This window comes from Tetrao urogallus (assembly GCF_951394365.1).
Source record: "Tetrao urogallus genome assembly, chromosome: 4".
Classification (NCBI taxonomy): domain Eukaryota; kingdom Metazoa; phylum Chordata; class Aves; order Galliformes; family Phasianidae; genus Tetrao; species Tetrao urogallus.
In genome coordinates this window covers 34,668,964-34,692,031 of record NC_136817.1, presented here as the reverse complement: position 1 = coordinate 34,692,031, position 23,068 = coordinate 34,668,964, and positions in this window count along the sequence as shown.

Below are 23,068 nucleotides of genomic sequence, written 5' to 3'. Positions count from 1 at the left end.
GAGGTTGGCATCCAAACCTGAGGATCAGTGAGCTCGCCAGTTCTTTATTTTTGCTATTAAAAATTCATTCATTTTTTTTGTCTAATTGTCACAAGCAGTGGAAGTGCTGAGTGATTATATTAAATGGATCTCGGTCTTGATATCTGACCAGCTTGCTGATCTTAGTCAGATAACCTAGGAAAGATGGTTCACTGACTGGTGAACAGGATTGAAGTTAAAAATGGTTGACACTAGTCATGTTGATGTTTTTAGTATTTCACAAGACATGGCAAACAGTTAAGAAGTCCTGCTTTTCCAGTATCCAAACTATTGTTTTTCCATTACTTATCATATCCCAGACATGCAGCTGGTGTCAATGTTAATACCACTCTTGAATTGCATATGTTCAGTCCTTGATTTTGCAGAATTAAATATTTCGTTTCCTACAGAGAAAATCATTTTATAAATAAAGTCAAGTGATTTGTTTATATAGGAGATAGACTATACAATTCTGACGCTTTTTGTATCTTTCCCAAGGAGACAAAAACGTCATATTTTGTATATTTTTATATGAATATTTTTCCTCTGATGTCTTCTTTTTGTCTTATGCTGCAATAGAAAGCTGTGTTAAAAATGTAGTTCAAAGAAAGATGATCTCAAACTAATCCTTTGAGTCAATTAAATAATACTGATCTCAGTAGAACATCCATTAGTTTACATGTGATGTTACTACTAATACAGCATGAATTCATTACAGCTAGGGGTATGCCAATGAATTCCAGATGAATTCACAATAGCTGGATTCTTAAAATGCTACCAGGTTTACTTCAGGTTTTCTGTTTCCATGTATAATTAATACCAGAACTCAGCACTGCTACCTGCTCCTGTATAAAAAATAGCAGTTGAGTAAACGCATATATAAAATCAAACTGAAAACTTGAATAGATGAGTCTGAGTCATGGCATTTACCATCTGAAATATCAATTTTGAAGTTACCTGATGGCATTAATTTTATGTAATCAAAATTTATTTGTTTATCTCTGTCAGCACAAATCCAGACAGCCCAAATGATCCGAACTATTGTAATATAGTAGATCAGTAGCTTACGTAAAAGTAGTTCATTTTGTATTTAGAGGTATTGAAGTGTGAAATTGACTACAAAGCTGTACTTCAAAGATGTCTGTGAAAATAAAAAGCGTCTTTTGAGATTTGTTAGCCAGACATACTAATCCCAGGTAAATACCTAGCAACTTCTTTTCGTAGGAGTGGCAAACTGTTTCAGCTGGTACTTTTTATAAGAGGGAAAATCATGCAGTTTCACCCTGACACTGGTTGTATTAATAGATTATTATTTTTAGAAATATCTTATGATTTTTGGAAACTTCAAATAATCATAGAATCATAAAATGGCTTAGATTGGAGGGGACCTTAAAGATTATCAAGATTCAAGCTCCTGCCATGGTCAGGCTGCCCAAGACCCCACCCGACTGGCCTTGGGTACCTCGGTGGATGGAACATCCTTAGCCTCTTTGGGCAGCCTCACCCTCTGAGTAAAGAATTTCTTCCTAACATCGAGTTTAAATCTCCCTTCTTTTAGGTTAAAGCTATTCAGTCTTGTCCTATCCCTATCAGATGGTGTAAAAAGTCGATTCCCCTCCTGCTCATAAGCTCCTTTTAAGTACTGAAAGGCTGCAGTGAGATCTCCATGGAGCCTTCTCTTCTCCAAGCTGAACAAGCCTGACTCCCTCAACTTTTCCTCACAGGAGAGGTGCTTCAGCACTCTGATCATTTTCATGGCCCTCCTCTGGAACTAACTCTGTGTCTTTCCTGTACTGGGGGCCCCAGACCTGGACACAGTACTCCAGCTGTGGCCTCACAAGGGCAGAGTAGAGAGGGAGAATTACCTCTTGCTCTCTGCTGACCTCCTCTCTTTTGATGCAACCCAGAATACAGCTTTCTGGACTGCAAGTGTACGCTGCTGACTTATGTCCAGCTTTTCATCCACCAGGGCCCCCAAGTCCTTCTCCACAGGGCTTCTCTCAGTAAGTTCTTTTCCAAGTCTGTACACATATCTGGAACTGGTATAAACAGATAGAGGACAGCTCCTCTATTCCTAAAGTGTACAAAATAAATTAAAAAAAAAAAAAAAAAATTACCCAATCAATAAAATTTAGACCTAACATTGCTGGAAATCCAATTGGACTAGTGGGTTTGTACATGCACAGAGCTGTATAGAAGCGCTGTAGAAGGCCACAGAACATCTCTCCTAGAGATGAAACAGTTACATTGCTAAAGGAGCTTGTTGCTGTCTCTGTAGAGCTGTTTTGGAGTTTGTTTGTAAGAAAAGAGAAATGCTGCAACCGAACACGTTCCTTCACAATACTGCTGAAAACGTTTCTTGTTTTAATGTAGGAACCAATCAGAATTAACTACTGGATATATCATTTGAAAAATCTGTGAGCTAATGATATTCTGGCTTGGGACTTTTTCAGTCAAAAGCACATGCACATTGAATTTTCGTGTGAACGTTGGGCCACAAAGAGGATTAAACACTCAAAAAAATCACTCCAGCAAACACAAAGATGGAAGAAAGCAAAGGCATCTGGGTTTTGCGCCTTTTTCCTGTCGTGCTCGAGGAATGAACTACAGGCTGTTGATTTAATTGCGCTAAGTGCTGCAGGCCCTCAGCCACGCTCCCTGTGCGCTATGGCGAGCAGCTGTGCCGCTGGCTGGGAGGCCAGCCCCACTGCAGCCTGCCTGTGCTCCCTGGGGCTGGGGCTTCAGGGTCAGGCCAGAGGGCCTTTCAAAGCACCAGACTTCACCGCCTGGAGGAACGGCCTCGTTTCCTTTAATTTTATACCCGCTGTAAAATCAATTCCAAATAATGATATCTAACCTATTATTGACACGTTATCCTGTGGGGAATAGCGGGTTTTGACTGTTATAAGCAACCGCTGATTTTCCCCAGGCCCTCAGGGCCTCCTGTTGCGACTGAGGCAAATGTTGCTAATAAACGCCTCCTTCAAAGTGACTTTTCCAGCTGAATCGGAGGGGTTCCAGTCACCCATTTGATGGAACTTTAACCAGAAACGTGTTAGACAAATTAAATACGGGTTAGCCTCTTGCTCTGGACTATATCAAGAGGCTATAAATGCAAAATGTTTGAGTCACAGAAGACTGTGCTCTGTAATTAACTATTGTAACTCTCCTCACAAATCAAAAGCAGCCTAACGTGTGGAGTTCAGTATGTCAAGACATGCTAGAACGGCCTGAAGAAAGAACAACAGGGAAAGGTAAACAAGAGGCTTGCATATATGTGTATGCTATTAGCTAATGTTGTGAGGCTTGGCTTGGACTTCGCAAAATGTTACAGACAAGCAAAGAGCTCAAGTGCTTTAATGTGCGGACTTGCATTTGATATCTAGTTAATCCTACCGAGGAAAAAAAATGAAGGTTTTCAGATTTATCCACTTGGAAAATAATGAAGAGCTGGAAACATTTTGTAATTAGATGTATTGATTTTTCTTTCATTTGGGCTGTTCCAGAAATATTTACAGTTCAGTTTAAAATCTGGCAAGTTGAATATGGCAAGGCCATTTGCCAACAACTATGATGGAGTTAAGTAGGCTGAGGCAGACTCTGTTTTCAGATTTCAATTTGGAAAGAAGGATTTTCTGAAGTGGGTACTTAATATCTTTCTTCTGGTTTTAGTCAGCAGTTTAGTCTGTCAAAACATGGGAGAAAAAGGATTTGATGAGCAAATAGAATAATAGAATCATAGAATGGCCTGTGTTGAGAAGGACCTCAAAGATCATCTAATTTCAACCTCCCAGCCAAGGGCAGGGTCACCAATCACCAGACCAGGCTGCCCAGAGCTACATCCAGCCTGACCTTGAATGCCTCCAGGGATAGAGCATCCACAACTTCTCTAGGCAACCTGTTCCAGTGTGTCACGGCCCTCTGTGCAAAAAACTTCCTCCTAAAATCTAACCAGAACATCCCATGTCTCAGTTTAAAACCATTCCCTCTTGTCCTATCACTATTAACCCTATAAACAGTCATTCCCCCTTCTCTTTATATGCTCCCTTCAAGTACTGGAAAGCCACAATGAGGTTTCCCCAGAGCCTTCTCTAAGTTAAACAAGCCCAGTTCCCTCAACCTTTCTTCATAGGATTGATGCTCCAGCCCTCTGATCATCTAAGTGGCTCTAATCATAGTGGCCCTCTAATACTGAGCCTGGTATTTTAACTGGACCCAAAGTATAGTTTTAATCCTAGTACAATGAAAGATTTCTTAAAATATTTATTGAAGAACTTCTTTCTTAAATTCTTTCTTTACATTATTTGTGAATGTGCTGTAATTCTGCATCCCTCTCTTACCAGCCACCTTCTAGCAAGCATTTGATGTTGTTTTTTTAAACGTAAGTTCCTTGGAAAACCTCTGAAATTGCAACTATTAGTAATACATATTTCATCAATAATTAGTGTGGTGGTTTGTGCAGAAAAGCTATTTATCAAAGATTATACTTCGCTAATCTGTCTTTAACTTATAAGTAAAAGCTGACAAAGTAGTATAGAGAGAATGAAAGAACAATTTGCTGATTTTTGTGTTATTTTTGTTTTTTTCCATGAACATATGTGTAAGCTTCCTTCGTTACTATATCCCTAACAATTGCATCCAGGAAGAAATGAAGAGCTATTTAATAATTTACATGCACATAGCTGTAATTCTAAATGGAGCAAATAATACGTCTCTCCCACTTTCTTGTACTGGTTCTTTCAGATATTCCTTTGTGATTGTGTAAAACTTTGTGTTGTTCACAGTGGGGTACTGATTCATGACTGCAGTTCCAGAAAGTAGTTACCTTGTCAAGAGCAGTAATGTATTTCCCACTAACGTCATGTGGGGCATTATTCTTCACACCTCACTTGCTAAACTCGAGGATGAAAAGGAGTGACTTTGTTTAATTTCCATTCTTTTTGATAATATTTTTTCTATGTTATATCACACAGTTGTTAGGTCTAAGGGATCTCCTAACTCAATCTGTTGACTTTGTAAATTCAAGCTGACCACAAGGATAGCAAGCTGAAATAATAGGGAAGAAATCTTTTTTCTCAGAAATACAAAAGAATGAGGAAGGAAGAAGAGATATTCACAAATACTTGTTTCATCTCATCCTTCTTACTTTGAGTGTATAGGAAGAGAAAGATGGAAGACTCAGTGAGGAAGATACATCTTGAGATGCTGAATAGCTTTCACCCTGTAGTATTTTAGAACTGCTTCTTGGTACTTATGTTATGCTACCTGCAGCACCAGGATATTGGTAAAAGGATTCCATATCTCTGACCACAAAATAAGAGGTAATAAACATGAATGCTTGTAACATGTGCAAGTGAATCTGATATATACATAGAGTGGCCAAGAGGATTCTCACATGCATTTTTACTATTAGATAACATTTAGGCTTATAATACCGTGGCTTTTCACTTGAAAATATATCTAGGAGCAGTAAATACAAAACCAAGGTAGGACTTAAGCTGAAAATGCTCTTTTCATCAGGTAATGATTTTTAGACACTGCATTTGAAACTCCAGCAAGGAAGCATGACAGAGCTCTGTTATCAAAGTCTCTGTTGGAAGGAACACAGTGTAGCATTTCCTACTGTACACAGAAGGCTGAAAAGCTGATACCTGTAGCTTCAGAGGGAACACGTTGTTCGAACAGGAGTAGACCAAGCAATGACACTTGCCATAAAACATGGTTTTCTGTGATGTGCCTACTTTTCATAAATAAGGTCTTTTAAAACACAGAGAAAAGGAAACAGACCTTTCAATATCGTGGTAGTGCTAGGAAATTTTTCATTTTGTCCCCACACTGTATCATATTGAGGACGATTTTGAATGAAATGGCTCGGAGTTCTCAGATTGCTTTGATAATTGACTACTTTATCACAAGTGTGATAGCGTGCTGTTAAAAGGTAAAAATGTTGAATCCTGTGCTGCAGTGCAGTCGTATCTATTTGAAAATTGAACATGAGCACCTAAACACTTTGCATTCATTCAAGTATTTGAAGAATATCTACAGCTATAACAAAACGTGTCAAATGTTGCACCCAGTGGTGGGTGTTGCAGTCAAATTTGTTTTGGTGTTATATTGGCCAGAAACTACTACTCATTCATGGAAATTAAATGTTTTTTAATGTGTCGTATTTCACCTAACTTTTTCATTTGATGGCACCTATTTTGTCATGTTACTGTGAACAACATTTTTTTCCTCCATTTTAAAAGGATGGATTTACATGCCGAAGCCAGTAAGCTAATTTCAGGTTATCTTTTTTTGTAGAAACTGCTAACATATGAAGCATATATCATAAAGTCCTGAGTCATATGCCTCTTTTAGCTTCAGGGTTCATTATAAACTTTAGGGGGAGCCTGGACAGAAGAAATAAAGAAAAAAAGAAGATTGTTTATCATGGTCCCTTTAATAAATCTTATCCAAATAATGGTGTTAAATCCAACTTTTATTAAACTCCGCACCATGGAAAATTTAGGTGAGATGTAGCCAGGGATGTTTATTATAAATACAAGGGTTTGTGTAACTTTCTATCTGAAAATTAGATGTGGGAGATACAGACTCCCTAAGATATGTTTGCACAAGCCCCTGCAAAGAAAAATCACTAACTCTGAGCAACTCTATTGCATAGTCTGAATATTTCTATGATCTTCTTGTGTTTGGAATGTTTTTCGTGCCATGACATTTAGATACATTCACTTGATGCTTAATATAGTTATGAGAAGAAAGAAAATGGGTGAAATTCTGGAAAGTTGCTCTTCCTGTAGCTGTGAACTTGTGAGTAATAAGAAGTGTGTTAAGTATTTTTGTTTTTGTTTTTGTTACACAAAACCCTTTAAAGAACTTTTGATTTTTAGAGTAAAAGTACTGCTGAAAATTAATTTTTCTTGAGTTGTTTGAAGCGAGACACAGTAAAGCTTCACTAAACTACTGGAATTTTTGAAACTGTAATGCTGAACATACACAGCAGCATGATTCAGGGAAGTGAGCATTTTAGATCGTGTAATACATAACATTGAATTATAAGGACTTTTCTTCACCCGTACATATAAACGTGGATTTACCAGGCAAATAACATCAGAAGTCAGTGTCCAGCTGCCATGCAGATGGCACTGATGTGGTGTCAGTTCCTAAAGATATCTGTGCTGATGCTTTAACTGTAGCAAATCTGATATAGTGGCAAACTTGGTGGGAAAGTGGAGGATGTGAAAAGCTGTGTTGTATTCCCTTGTCATAGATTTAACGTTAGACAATCTATGTGTGACTGATACCTAATGTAAAACTACAAAATTGGTGGCTAAAGTTTAGAACTATCACTATGTAGCAAACAGTAACTGTGCCAGAAACTGTGCATTGTCTATGTGAATCCTACCTAGGAAATGGAACTAGATGGGATCCTGGGAATTACAGATAACTGAGTTTGCTTTTTTTTCTTGGAAAGATGAGAGACTGTAAGAATGAAAGAGATTTCTAAATTCATGAAAAACAAAATGAAAAATATGTTTTGGCTTAAAGGGCAAGTGTAGAGTCCTACACCCAGGGAGGAATAACCTCATTCATCAGCACAGGCTAGGGGCTGACCTGCTGGAGAGGAGCTCTGCAGGGAAGGATGTGGGGGTCCTGCTGGACAGCAGGTTGGCCACGAGCCAGCAGCGTGTCCTTGTGGCCAAGAAAGCCGGTGGTATCCTGGGGTGCATTAACAAGAGCACGGCCAACGGGTGGAAGGAGATGATCCTCTCCCTCTACTCTGCTGTGGTGAGGCCACATCTGTAGTACCGTGTCCAGTTTTGGGCTCCTCAGGGCAAGAAAGGCAGGGATCTCGAAAAGATCCCAGTGGAGCGCAGCAGATACGATGGGGGACCTGGGGCATCTCTTGTAGGTGAAAAGGCTGAGACGTGGGACTGCTGAGTGTGGAGAAGAGAAGATTGAGAGAGGATCTTATCAATGCTTGTTAGCATTTAGTGGATGGGAGTCAAGTGGATGGGCTCCTGCTTTTTTCAGCGGTGCCCACTGGTAGGGCAGGAGGCAACAGGCACAAACTGGAACACAGGAAGTTCCATATGAACGTGAGAAAGAAATTATTTCCTATGAGGGTGGCAGAGCACTGGAACGGGCTGTTCTTGTGGAATCTCCTTTTCTGGAGATAGTTATAACTTACCTGGACACTTTTCTGTGCAACACACTGTAGGGAACATGCTTTAGCAGAGGGATTGGACTCGATGATGTCCAGAGGTCCCTTCCATCCCCTAACAGTTTGTGATTTTGTGAAATCTGGACTGTGGCAGTGTGCAACAGTGGGATGAAAGTTACGAAGATTTAAGTTTGTTCGTTGTTGCTCCTATTTTATCCAAGCTGGAACTTCCTTTCCTTATGGAGCAGCAGACCTAACCTAACTAGTACAATTTTGAGTTAATTTTCTATTTAATAGAAAAGACAAGGTGTGAAGGGGCTCAGAGCCAGTTCCTCTTCCGATGAAGTCAGAGGACTATTTACAAATTAATCTCGGTGTACTGATCTGCTGTAAGTTAGCACTGTATGTCTTGTAACAGTGGCTTCCTTTTAGGACAAAATGTTTAGATTTTACTGGCTGGACTAGTCAACAAATTCATTTAATTTAACAGAAAAAATTATGTTTTAGTCTCTAGTATTGGTGTATGCCTTCTGAAGTAGCTGTCAATTTTTGAACCAAATGATTCATTTCATGAGGGCTTTTGAGGAATAAAAATTGGCTTCTTATGATCTTACAGTTGTCTAAGATAGTATTACAGATTATGAACAATTTATGCATATTGGCACAGCTGGTAACACTGTTCCTCAATGCCAACGGTAATAACTAAATGTTGGTTTATATAAAAGATGTATCTGCATATTTTGTTCTACAGTTGTGCTGGCCAGTCTTGCTGTCCATTACTGTCATTAGTAAGAAAATAAAAGTGAATTCACAGACATCTAATAATTCTTTGCATGTTATACAATATAAAAATGAATTCCCTGGGCAGCTGATACTTACCTGACAAGAGTTTGTTTCTTAAATGTGTTTTATTAATATAGGCTATGCCTAAAATGGTGAGAACCTACATTTGAAATGTAATAAAAAGAAATTCATCCAGTTATTTAGATTCAGTGTTTGTTTTCTTCTATAATTCTGTATAGACTTACAGTTATTTTTTTTCCTCTGTGTTTAAAATTTGATCTGCACTTAAAATATTTGTTAGACAAAATGTCAATATCAGACTGTGGGTGAGTAAATGGAAAACATTTTTGTTCATTTTTGTTTTATTCATAATTGCTTTAAGAGGGCATTCTGCATCAGACCTGACTGCAGGCAAGTTGCTTATTTCTTCTGGTCATATATGGTGAAATCCTAATTTCCTTTGGATCAGAACTCAGACTTGCTAAGCATGAAATAAAAACTCAAGTATATTTTGTAGCTTCTGTCTTATTCAAACCCCTTTTGCATTTCAACCAGGTGTTGTGTTGGCTGACGTGATTTTGTAGCTGTTGTAGTGTTATGTTGATGCACTTAACACTGTCCTGCCCCAAAATCTTGATAGTATACAGGGAAAAATTAACACTAGAGAAGTGTACATTTTTTGTGAACATGCATGTGTACACTAACCCAACTGATGAAAATGACAAAACTGCCATTGGATCTTGTGTAGGTGAAGGTGTTTGTTATGGAATTTGATTTTGTTGTTGATTATTTCTTCTGTGAGTAGAAAAGAATAGAATTTGAATTTCTTGATCTGTCACTTCATTCACTAAGTCTTAGCTCTATGTAACCAAGTGAGAAAGGAAAATTTTAAGTGTAGGGCTGTGGAATTTTCTAGACGGTGAAATATTTTCCTAAAGAATCAAGAAAATGACATATTGATTCATCCAGGGTTGCTATTATGGATACTGATAGAGCATTAGTATTATTGCTTATAAAATATTCATATGTCTTGCTAAGTTCTTCATATGGTGGAGGTGGATTCCATGGATTAAGGCTTGCAAATTTTGGCTGATCAGGACTGTAGAACTAATGTTATTCCTCAGATTAAAATGCTACAATGAAACATTCTCATAAACCATAATGATATGCTACAATGAACTTATTCTCCTTGTAGTATTCTCAGAGAGCTGGAAACTTCCCTGTTGTTTTTTTTTTCTTTTGTTTTTATGTTACTGTTAATCAATATTTTCCTTTAATATTTTTGTTTGCTTGTGTGTGTGTTTTGTTTTGCTTTCTTTTTACAAATGAGTCATATACAGAAATATGCTCAGAGGGAGGGAAGCAGCCAATAAGGAGACAGATTGATTAAGAAACTAAACATTTAACACCATGATGCTGAAGAATAAACATGATAAATAGAACCTGTAGTGGAACAGTCAACTGATTTATAGAAAGAAAACTGAAGGGAAGAGAAGGATAGACGAAAACTACTCTTGGCTTGCTTGTGGATTTATCTATCATGCAATCAGCAGTGTGTTCACCTGTTTATTTCCAAGCCTCAGAGATCAGATTGAAAAAAAAATTACTAAACTCTGTCCAAAGACTTTTTTTTGTATCCAAAATCTTTTGCAAACCAGAGTCCTACTGTTCACATATGATTTTAATTGCTATGGTCTCCAACAGATGGGCCATAAAGCTGTTCAGTACTCAATCTTTATAACTAAAAATAACAAGAAAAAGAGATGATTGTGCTGTGCAGTACCATTCTGTTCCAGTGTGTCTCAGTACTTAAATACAGTGCTTACCTGAGCCAAGGCTTTGTTAGTGGCTGTTGCAGCTGCCTCATAACTCAATATGACTGAAGTTCCACCCAGAGCTTGATCACAGATCTCTGATCACTGTCCCTGCTCAGCCCCTTTGACCCATCCAACTGCTCTTGTCTGTTTCAGATCATGTCTCGTCTGGCTGCCGAGACTCTTATCTTTGCCTGGTTTCTCTTATACTTCCCTATTTATTCTCTCAGCACATCTTTTGATCAGATCCTCTCTGATTTCCTTCTCCTTGTCTGAGGCACAAAACACCCACAGATTTCCAACTTCTGTATCTCAACTTCGGTTAATTTCTCAACAAGGACATGCAGTTGTCCCTGTTGGCTCAGACTGAAAACTTTTGTCATTCTCCATTAGCTTCCACTCTTAAATGCTTTACCACCAACTTGGCTCAACATCTTGATTCCTCTTTTCCCTTCTGCAGTTACTCTACAAGCCACACTGCTCTATCATTGCTCTGCTGCTTCTAACAAATATCTCTCCCACAGATTTCTGAGGATATGAGGTTGTTTTTTTGGTTTTAGATTGCCAAGCAAGCATCTTGTGCTTTTCACAAAGCTGTCTTTCTTGTTTAGAAGGATCTCCACTTGCACTGACAAAGACACTTCAAAGCTCTTCATTAGCCTCTGATATTTCTACTTTGTGATGTTGTCTATGGAAATACTGAAAGCAAGTATGCAAATGATGCTCTGAAACAACTGATCATACTGCTGTCTAATTTTAGTTTCTTTTTTTTTTTTTGTAGTTTCTATTATCTATTTGTCTGTATTTGAGGGGCAGCAGCTATATTCTTCATCTTTATTTGGCAGCTGGACTCCTTGATCTTGACCGTGTTTTAAGTAATACCAATAATTATTCCGTGATAAAAATGTTTTTTTAATTGTGTTGAGTATAGGCAGCAGGAGTTACAAATGCTAACCTATGTCAAATGAATTGTATAACACTGAGACATTCATTTTCACCTATATAAAAATTCAGTGCATGATAAAGTTTTTCTGTATTCCACGACATCAGGCTTTTATGTTCTCATTATATGTTGCTTTTCCTCCACCCTTATATCGGCTGGGGATACTTTCTAGAGGCCGCAGGATATTGCTTTCAGGTTCTTTTCTAATGGCTTTCACTTGCTTTTCATAATATTTTAATTCATTGGCTTGACTGTACCTCTGTTTTTCCTTTATCCTTTTAAGGAAACGTCTGCGCTAGTCTTGTTGTTAAGTTAGTAAGCCACTTGGACAATGAACTTTGCCAGATCTTCCTTACTGATTTATAGAACTGAAATCTCCCCATTCTCCAGGGCATGCGCTCTGATATTATTATTTTTAAATGTATAATAACCATATTTACATTGTTCTTACTTGCTTCTGGCCAAGGAAGCCTCTTGTTCTCCCAGATGGAGTACTATGACTGCTGGAGCACAGTGCATCTTTTTTAGTTGGCTGGCCTTTTGGAGATCTAGGAATTCATAGTCGCGAGGGTTTTCTAAATGATTAACAAACAATGCATCTGTCCTTTGGACTCCTTTGAGTGACAAAGAGCTGCTCTATGTAAATGCATCTGGGTTTCCTCCATCTGCACAAGATTATTCCCATTGAACTTCCTGTATTTTTCTCATCTACTTCATTTCAGCGAGAGTGGAATGTGAAAAGAAGTGAAATTTGGACTAGATTTACTATTAGCCTAACAGTTCTGTTGTTACATTTGACATATTAAGGCATGGGATTCTCCCAGAAAGAAAGTTTTGATCCAGAAACACATGCTAAAGAGGACAGGCACAGCAGTGGTGTTTAAGAGTGGCTGAAACTGTAACTAACTAAAAAAAAAAACAACAAAAATCCAACGAAACACTTAAAGAATAAATCCAGTATGATGGGCTACTGCATTCCTTCTAGTAACCCTTAACACAAAGAAGCCTTTCTTCCATTTCTTTGAAGACTTCAGCTCTGTATTTAGGTTTGATTTTTCTGACTTGCTACTGAGAGGAGAGAATGGTAATAAAAGGACTTTATTCCAGAAGTGAAGGTCTACCAAAATTCTAGCAAAAAAAATCTTTTACCTAGGAAAACATATTTTTTTCTAATTATATTGTCATCTAAAGACATCAAGACATTTTAAGGAAGCAGGCATTTGGTATCTTCACAAATTTGCTAGAGGCGGTGTATTCTCTGTCTGTATATCATCAATGATCTCTGAAAATTCAATAGGAAAAAAATTTCCAGCATATATAATAAACAAGAGCAGAGAAAGCTGAACTTTATGTAAAATTTAATGAAGAAGTCCTGAGTCTCAACACTGGAAAAAAAAAAATCCCAGAAAATTGTCTACTGGGACATATTAAAAAAAGACTAACTTAGATGTTCACATATCTACTTTAGTCTTCCATCATTTTCAGGGACCATTCACCTTACTGCTTGTACGTTTATTGCTTTTTTATCATGAGGATTAACGTAATCATGCAGCTAGCCCTAAAATTTATGAATAATAACAGAGAACTATTAGCAACTGACAACAGACATTTTGAGCTAAATATGAGGCTTTATTAAGCTTACTCAGCAAACAGCAAGGGAAATCTTGCATTTCAACAGTTATAGCTCTGTATGCTGTTAGCTATGGAACATGAAGAGTACACAGTGATTAATCAAATTTATGCAATTATACAGTAATGCTTGTCTTAAACCAGTGGATGGGCAAAGTGAAGGACTGCAACACAGTACTTTTTAGTGTGCAGCAATGGGGTCACAAATACTAGTAATTCCAATGTCATTCTTTGTGCAGAAATTCAGAATATTAACTATTGCTAGAAAATAGAGCAAAGTACATATGGAATTACATCTGATAAAAAAAAAAAAAAAGGACAGTATGGTTCTGTTTTTGATGCTTTGGGGGTTTTGTCTTATTATGTGAACTTCTCCTAACCCATCAGGCATAGTGTCAGTCCTGTCCAGATTCTGAAAGAAGACACTCTGCTTCTCCCCTTTTAAAGGAGATGAGTATAAAATATGGTCTTTGGTCTTCATATTGCAGTTCTCATTTTAATGTCCTCAATAACTTTCCGGCAAGAGTTTTAAGGAGTCACCTGAGATACCATATACTGTTAGCTCTTTAGTCAAATATTCTGCCTTCATTGGTAAAAGGATACCCTGATGTTGTTTTATTGATCTTCCTTACATTTGGTTGGGTGATTAACCTGTGTACTTTGGTTGAACATCGGGGGCAGCATTTACGATGAGAAAGCCATAAATTTTACTTTTTATTAGCTGCCCCTGTTACAAACAGATTCTTATCTGAAGAAGTAACCCACATAGGTCACAGAGACATAAATATTTTGGCAAGAATTGCTATCTCACATTACTCCCAATTTTCAGTCCATCTCCTTCTCCCTCCAAATATTTGAGCCATTCCAAACTTCCATCTTTTACTGTATGGGCCTCACTGTAATTTGCTTGCAGGACATGGACTTCCCTTCTCCATTTTTTTTCTCTGCTATTATCTGCCTTATTACATAACATTGTGTTATCACAAACTCATAAATTTTACATGGAATAATGCATTCTGTTTGCTTATTGGAGTAAGCAAATTTAGCATCACAGATATCGATTATTCAGTCAAACGTACCTTCCTACGTACATTTTGTAAGACTCTGATTCCCTTTGTAATTTTATTAGCTTAAGAATTTATAGTTCTTACCCATCCATCTTCGTCTGAAAAAATGATAAGTATTGATCTGTGATTCCATAAGGAATCTGTTTTATTTCCTAACCCAAAAGGGGGATTACTTGGATAAAGTATTATGCCATGCTTTTCAGTACTGGCTGCTTAGTGCCTTTGCTCCTTCTTTGACTTCTCTTGATTTTGACCTCATCCCAGTTTCGCACTTGTGCCATCCCCTTTAAGACTGACTCAGCTAGGTATCAAACCGTCTGCTCAGGTGCTCTGTACAGCTTGCTGCTCTAGCTGTGGATTGACCAAGTACTGTTCCTTTGTGCCTGTGCATGTTTCTGGCTGCATTTCACTCTTGCTCTGTTGTTACTCTAACCTCCAGCTCTCTCCTCTTCCACAGATCAGACAGTACAAAGCATGTATAGTCATTTCTTTATCTAGTTTGAGCAAAGGTGTCAGGAAATAGATTAGCAATCATATAAGGTGTATAAACTATCCTGAACTGAGTCAGGGCATTGTCAAATGTGGGCAGGCCTGCATTCCTACGAAACCAGGAATCCTCCACAGAGGAGATGCACTGGGAGGAGGAGTGGTGAGTGTTACTTGCTAATCCAGTTCAGCTTCAGTCAGAACAGCATCTGATTACAGATTGAACATGCATAAATGTGTGACTGAACTGTCCTGTGTATGCCAAAGTCAGCCTAATATTTTTACTTTTCTACTACTGAAAACAATGTATACATGGGAAAGTAGCCATGTGAAAAGATGGATCAAATGTTATTGTACGAACAGGAAAATTGTTCTTGTGGTTTCCTATATCGGGTTTCTGGAGCCTGTACAAAACATTTGTGAACCTCATTTTGTTCTGATGGTCAGGTGGATTTGTTTTTCTCCCAGCCTCTGTACAATTAGCCCTTTTTTTCAAGGGTAAAAGTCCTTTGTTCATACTGAGAAAATCAGTTTCCCTTTCATCTTCACTGTCAGCCCACACTGCTAGCTTGCTTTCAAGACTGAGTAACTTCTCTTCAGCAAACAACTTCCATGTTGCTTCTATATATGCTATCAATCTACACTAACAGGAGTCAAAACAAACACATATAATTCCTAGGAGGTATTGGAGCAATATGCCCAATCTAACCTTTATCTTTGCACAGAACTCCTGAGGTAATACTGTGCTAACCTTGATTTCAAGGTGGAAGTATTGTGTCTTTTAAGAATACATCAGTACCAAAAATATGCCCCAATTCTTTCATTATCTTACTACATATGTTGCAATGGCATTGTTTTTGAATTTTAAATGACTATATCATATTTTTTAAATGTGGTTTTTATCTAGGAGAACAAGTAGAAGACAGTGTCCTGAAAATATATTGGAGGCCATAATTTACTTCATACCTGGATGAGATTGCCAAATGGTTCAAAATAAACATATGAAAATTCTGTTGTTTCCATTAGTGTTCCTAGTGAAGTGATGGAACATGGAGTGCATAATCAAAAAGATCTCATATGTCAAAAGTACTACGTTAGTAGTCCCAGGTGCATTAATTCAGAGAAGAAGAATGTTTGAAATGTATCATTGCAACCCAGAGTGAGAAACATTTCGCTGATGAAAAGGGCATTACAGTTTTCTCAACTTGGTAATTCATTGAGGGCAATACTGGAGGTGAAAGTTGCATGTCCCAGCTAAAGGGCCATTTTGTTGTGATGGCCAGGTAAAACAATAGAAAAGCTGTATGAAGAACTGCAATCCATGTTCTTGTGTTCTGCGACTAGATAGGGAGCCCTTTACCCTGCTCCAGAATGTACTGGTCTACATTCACTGAGGAGCTGAGTCTACATGAGGCTCCAGAAGTGTGTTTTCAGACATTGTGAGCTGTGAAAATAGATGCATGGTAACTTGGTCTGAGGGATGGTGTCTTTCCATGAAGTACACAGACGCATCAGGAAGGGGCTTTAACCACCACTCTTTGATTTAAATCAGTAAGGTTTCATTTGTTCTCCAAAGTACATGTCCTTTGTTCTTCTTCAAAAGTACATGTCCTTTGACTTTTGGGACATAGTTTAGAATACAGCTATTTGTATGGCTACCTGTTGATGTCTAGCATTCTGAGAAAGTAGATGATTTCCTGTGAATTGATTGTTTCTTGCTGCTTTTTGATGTTAATTCAGTAAGGGCAAGTGTAGAGTCCTACACCCAGGGAGGAATAACCTCATTCATCAGCACAGGCTAGGGGCTGACCTGCTGGAGAGGAGCTCTGCAGGGAAGGATGTGGGGGTCCTGCTGGACAGCAGGTTGGCCACGAGCCAGCAGCGTGTCCTTGTGGCCAAGAAAGCCGGTGGTATCCTGGGGTGCATTAACAAGAGCACGGCCAACGGGTGGAGGGAGATGATCCTCTCCCTCTACTCTGCTGTGGTGAGGCCACATCTGTAGTACCGTGTCCAGTTTTGGGCTCCTCAGGGCAAGAAAGGCAGGGATCCCGAAAAGATCCCAGTGGAGCGCAGCAGATACGATGGGGGACCTGGGGCATCTCTTGTAGGTGAAAAGGCTGAGACGTGGGACTGCTGAGTGTGGAGAAGAGAAGATTGAGAGAGGATCTTATCAATGCTTGTTAGCATTTAGTGGATGGGAGTCAAGTGGATGGGCTCCTGCTTTTTTCAGCGGTGCCCACTGGTAGGGCAGGAGGCAACAGGCACAAACTGGAACACAGGAAGTTCCATATGAACGTGAGAAAGAAATTATTTCCTATGAGGATGACAGAGCACTGGAATGGGCTGTTCTTGTGGAATCTCCTTTTCTGGAGATATTTATAACTTACCTGGACACTTTTCTGTGCAACACACTGTAGGGAACATGCTTTAGCAGGGGTTTGGAATCAGAGATCTCCAGGAAACACTATAGCTTCTGTTGTTCTCTGATTCTAATCATTTTTCTGGTTTTATTCAGCTGCTCTAAATTATACTTCAAGTATTCTCTTAGCGAATTTGGTTTTGATATATTTCTGTATTTGCTAAAATTAATTAATGGATGTTTCATAAGAGAGCGACTACCTTTTAGTGAAGTTTTGTAATTGATTCTCCTAACAGGATGACCATAGTAGGAATAGTACTTCCTACAGTCCTAAAAATACTAATATCTGTTGCTCATTGTGACATTGTTGGCAGATATCATTTATGTTGATTTTTTTAAACTTAATCTCAGGAGCAGCCTGATTATTAGAAGTTGAAGTGCTATTCTAGAGATGTTCAAAAATAATGCTTGCTGGAGGCTACAGATTGCACTATGTTTTGCTGCTTGGGACCATCTTTTGGGAGCTAAGAAAGAGCACATAGGCTACTACAGCGCTATTTTTGCCTTTCCTCTCTACACCTCTTTTTATGATGTTCTAATGGCTTTTCATCTTCTTCTCTTAAAAAATAGATGAATAAATAAATCTGTCCAGTGCTTTCTCCTGATGAGAATGTCTAGAGATGTTGTAATGGTTGTTGTTAGTGTCTTTTAAGTATGTAAGCATGAGGATATTGATAGCTTTGATATGGTTAGATTTAAGGTTATTGCATTTTGTTTTGTGTTGGTTTGAAAGATGCTATGAATTCTGATTTCGTTGTTAACATTTTCAGAATTTATGATTGCCTCATTTCATCTAAATGCTGCTCTTTTTATTTTTCCCATTTTTGTTTTTGCATAAATAAAATAAGAGACACACCTTTGGTATGTTAGTCTAACATATGCTTGTGCACTTTTAAATCCGACCCTGGGAAATGCGTTCATTATTTTATGCTCTTTTGATCTGCTTTAGACACTGGCACGCTAGAAGAGCACAATGCAGTAGAAGAGGGTATCTTGTTTTCTTCCATGATCTTTCAGGATTTTAATTCCAGTAATTTCCACTCGAGAGCATAGAACAAGATTATATACTCCAAACATTTGTAGAAAATATCAGCTGGTATGGTGCTACATCTCTGGATGATTGTCAACTCTTACAAATATTTTTTAAGATATGGTCTGTAGACCTCAAACATAGCATAAATCAGTATGAATTTGCTTTCTTCTTATTTCTATTGATATCAAAAGTCTAAGTAATGCCTGTGGAACTTGTTCTCCCATGAACAAGTAATTGGAAATACTGTCAACACGGCTTGAAAGACTAGAAAAAGTAAACATACTTTCATGTTTATTTGATTTTATTTCATGTACATTTATTGTATGTACATTCACATCATGTACATACATACATACAGCTAGGATGTTTTTGAGTTTCAGTTTGATTTTAGACTTTATGAAGTGACAGTGCTATTCAAGGATTCAGTGGAGATACTATGATATAAAAAGAAGTCAGGAACTACTGTCCCTTCAGTCAATCAGGATACATGTATGCAGGCAGTATTTTAAAATAATGTATATACTCTTTCCTTTAAAAAGCTTATGCGTTGTGAGTTACATCCAGTACTTTCCATAGGTAGACCTTTAGCTGTTTCTCTTCTGCTACTTGGAGATTTGGAGTGTATTAACTTTATGAACTTCATGGAAAAATTATTGCTTTTTAGAGGGATTATTCAATTACCCACTTCAGGCAAAATGCAATAAATCTTATATTATGCTAAAGCCAAGCATTAATCATCAGACCCTGCAAGCATGATGGCTGTTCTTCTCAATGTCCAGCAGGCTTAAGCCAATATTCCTTGTCGTCATTTCATTCCTCAGAGATATAAGTAATCAATTTTTATTACTTTGCAGCATTTTTTTTCTTTTCTAAACTTTGTCTTCATCTTCTATAGTTGTAGTAACCCCTTGCTGTCCATAATAATTTTGCTTGCAGTTTTAATTCTTGAGTTCTGTATAAACATACAAAGGCAAAATATTACCTATTTTCCCATAAGCTCTTATATTTTTAAAATGCTTGTCTTCTTCGGAAATTCTAAACCAAAGCAATGTTTGTGACAGAAAGAGATACCTTACAGTACTTTTCTTGAATACCTAAATTCTTGTGGGAGATTGCTGGTTATGAGAGACTTCACGTTTGGAGTCATTTTCAATACTGTTGATGTCTTAAACATTTTTAGTACAAATGCTGTTTTCTGTTTCGGTGCTGTGTTTGAACTGTGGCAAGAGTTTATGAAACTCCATTTTCAAGTAGTCATAGAAAACAGGTGAAAATCTGGTATTTGTTAAGTTTTTGCTTACAAACATTTTCAACTTAAGTGTTAATTCCAGAATACAGTTCCTTATTATTTATGCTTTTTTTCTTTGTAAGTGCATGGCAAATGTATTTTGTTTAGAAAGGGAGTGTGACATATTAAAAAAGGCAGAATAAGAAAACTGTTTTCTAAATTATAATCCTTTGTGTGAAGTTTTTTTTTTTGTTTGTTTGTTTGGTTTTTTTTTCCATATTAATATTTTAGTGGATTTTGCACAGCTAGGAGCATTCCTGGCAGTTACACTGAAATTGCTTGTTCCTCTTCAGTGTCTGTGTGGTGAAAAATTGCTTGCAAAGTCAGCGCAAGCAACTTTTTGTTTATTTGTACTGGTTATCTTACAGACTGGAAAGATCCTGTTACATTATATCATTGCACTCTGTTGAATGTCAGCAGTAATGAGAAGCTAAGAAAATATTTTTCAAGGCTGTAAGTGAAAACCTTCTCGGTGATGAGAAAATAGAAGTATTCACACTGCTAGAAGAAATTAGGGCATGCTTTCTTGATTAATATCTTTTCTTGGTTCTCTAGCCAGGCACTTATATTCACTGTTCAGTAGATGGTGCCAGAGTCAAGGTAACCTCTCGCTCTCTTTGAAGGACTTTATTGTGTTTGCCAATGGTGTTAAAATGTAATTTCAAAATAGTGTAAAAATATCTTTCGTGGATACAGATGTGAAAAAATGTTTTTATTGTCAGGAAACTCTTTTGGAAAATTTGCAGACATTTGATTTCATCAGCTTTAAACTGTTGATAGAAACTGAGCGTAGAGAGCAAGTGGCTGGTACATCACTATTTAGGAAGATGCTGGTACTGAACCTTCTTTACCTGATCTCTCCAAATGTTACATGGGAGAGCACTGCTACTGAAAAAAGAAGGAAAGAAAAATTATAAGAAATGAGACTATGAAAGAAAGCATCTCAGGGAGTTAAAGCTCCCCAGGCATTCCTGGCTTTGAACATCTCACAGTATTCTTGTGGCAACTAATAATATTTATTATTTCTAAATATCTATTTATTATTTATATATTTCTAATGTTAAAAATAATACAAAATTCTCCTGTAGTAAAAATTCTCCTGTAGAAAAAATTCCCTGTCTTGGAAGAGGAAAGACAGATTAGCAGCTCTGCCTATTGAGTTGAAGATTGAAGCTCCCCTAACTATGGAAAAAGTAGAAAAAATGCCAAGATCTTTGTAGTTGACGTGTACACTTCACTCAGCAATGTGGGAGCTGTTAAACTCGCTAAATGATGGACTATTCTATTTCCTGAGATTTGGAGAGACTGTGACTTAGAATAGTGCTTTATTTAAAACAACAACAACAACAACAACAACAAAACATGAGGGTTAAAAAGAATAGGAAAGAAAAAATTTCAGTATTTAAATATGTTTCAATGAGACTTGAGAACAAGCATGCTTTGGAGGCCTAAGGTGAGAAGTACAAACAAGCAATAGTGTTAGTCAAAGTCATGCCCTCTGACGATTGCTTTGGTCTTCTAAAGTTCTTCAACTATTTTTTTTTTAAATTATTTATTTAAGAAAATTTGTTTCATCAGGACTCCCATAGTATTACATGTGGGAAAAGTTTAAACGTGGTATTTCTATACCTAATCTTATCCTCTAATTTTCTCCACAGCTGCTGGTCAGTGGTTTTTGTAGTTGCCCTTCCCTTGCTCACACCGGTGATATCACCAAATGAATCAGGTTTTCAGGGCAGATATTTTAAGTTTACCTGCCAGCTAGCTTCTGGCTTGTCTTTACTTTTGGAACATCTGGGGTCCTCAGAATGAGGCTTCCAGTTGAAAACTCTTGAAACAGCATTTGTAAGGCTGGAGCCAGGCCCAGCTCTTCCAGAAGAAATAAATACATCCCTGTGAGAAATGTTGCTTTCAGGAAAAATGAGTAATCTCTCAGATACCCTTTAGGATCATTTCTAACCAGTTCAAATTAAGAACATTTCTATAAATGTGTTCTACTATGGCAAAGATCCTGCTCTTTATCCATTCTATTGCCTATACATCTAGTCTTATTTCAGAATTTCCTTAGATATTTGTTTGCTTCTGTCCTTGTACAACATACAGCTCAGCCTTTAGGCTTGCTCAATATTGGGCTGAAGATCCCAACTGGAAAGCAAATGTGGATGCATCAGTGCAGGTGAAATAGTTCTCATTAAGCTTGTCTTGCTGTCACTGTATCCGGATGACAGTCATTCATCTGCTTTGTTAAAAGTAACTTTCAACTTATTTGATTCTATTTGATAGCTATCTAATGCCAAAAGGATTTTTTAAACTTTAAAACCAGTTGAAGGGAGATCAAATACCTACCTAGCGTGTTTTGTACATGAGAAGATCAGTGCTTATTTCGCAAGGAAGCATAAATATTTTTAACATTCATCTGCCCTGAAAGGTTCTTCACAGATAGAGAGAGACAGCATCGATGACATTCACTTCAACATGTTGGCTTTCTGCTGTGCTTGTGATTACGATTTGTCTGTTTATATAACCTTGGTTCATATCAGTAAGACTGCAAACTTTTGCTTTGCAGTATTCGGACTTAATTAATTTAAAGCAGGACAAGCAAGGTCTTCAGACATGCTACATCTTCACTGAGTTTCACACATCCTGGCAGCACAGCTGTGCTACCAAGGATTCTTTCAGTGTAGTTCCTACAAATCTAGTGACGTTTGCTCTGCAGTGTCTCATCTATCACATCTGTGGTAACAGTCATTCCAGAGTTTCCTGAATATTGCCATATTGTTGTTCTTGGTACTGCCTTCAGAATGGGACAAAAGAGATCTATGGATTAATGTCTGTGGTCCAATTTTTATCTAGAACAGGTGATCATCTTTTGTTACCCATTTTGAGATACAGTTAAATGAATGACCTAGTTTAGTATACATTGTGATTGAAATTTCAGTCTGGGAATTGATTAAGGAAATTAGTTGCTCAGGCATGATTCTGTGAGTAGTGAACTAGGTCAACCATCTTCAACGCAACTTGGGTTGTCTAGATCTCATCACATCCTAACCATCCAGATTCAGCCACAATTATATGTTGCTTATATCCGACTCCCACTAAAAGGCCTATTCAAATTTGTCAGGTGCTTTCTTCTGATTTCATAGCTTTTTGGGCAAATAAATTAAAGCTGTATTTATTACTGTATATTGTCCCTGAGTGTCCAAGTAAGAACTTAGAGTGAGGCACTCAACTACCAAGTCTATTCAGTATCTTTCTATTCTGACACCTAAATAAGACAAGTCATGCATTCATCCAGACATATATATAGCTGCCTAGAAAAAAATAATACATTTTAAAATTTAGCCACACTTACTTTAAATTACTTAGCCAGTGGTAGGTACTTTGGCCAATAAAACACTGATCTTGATTGTTACAGCAGTGCATT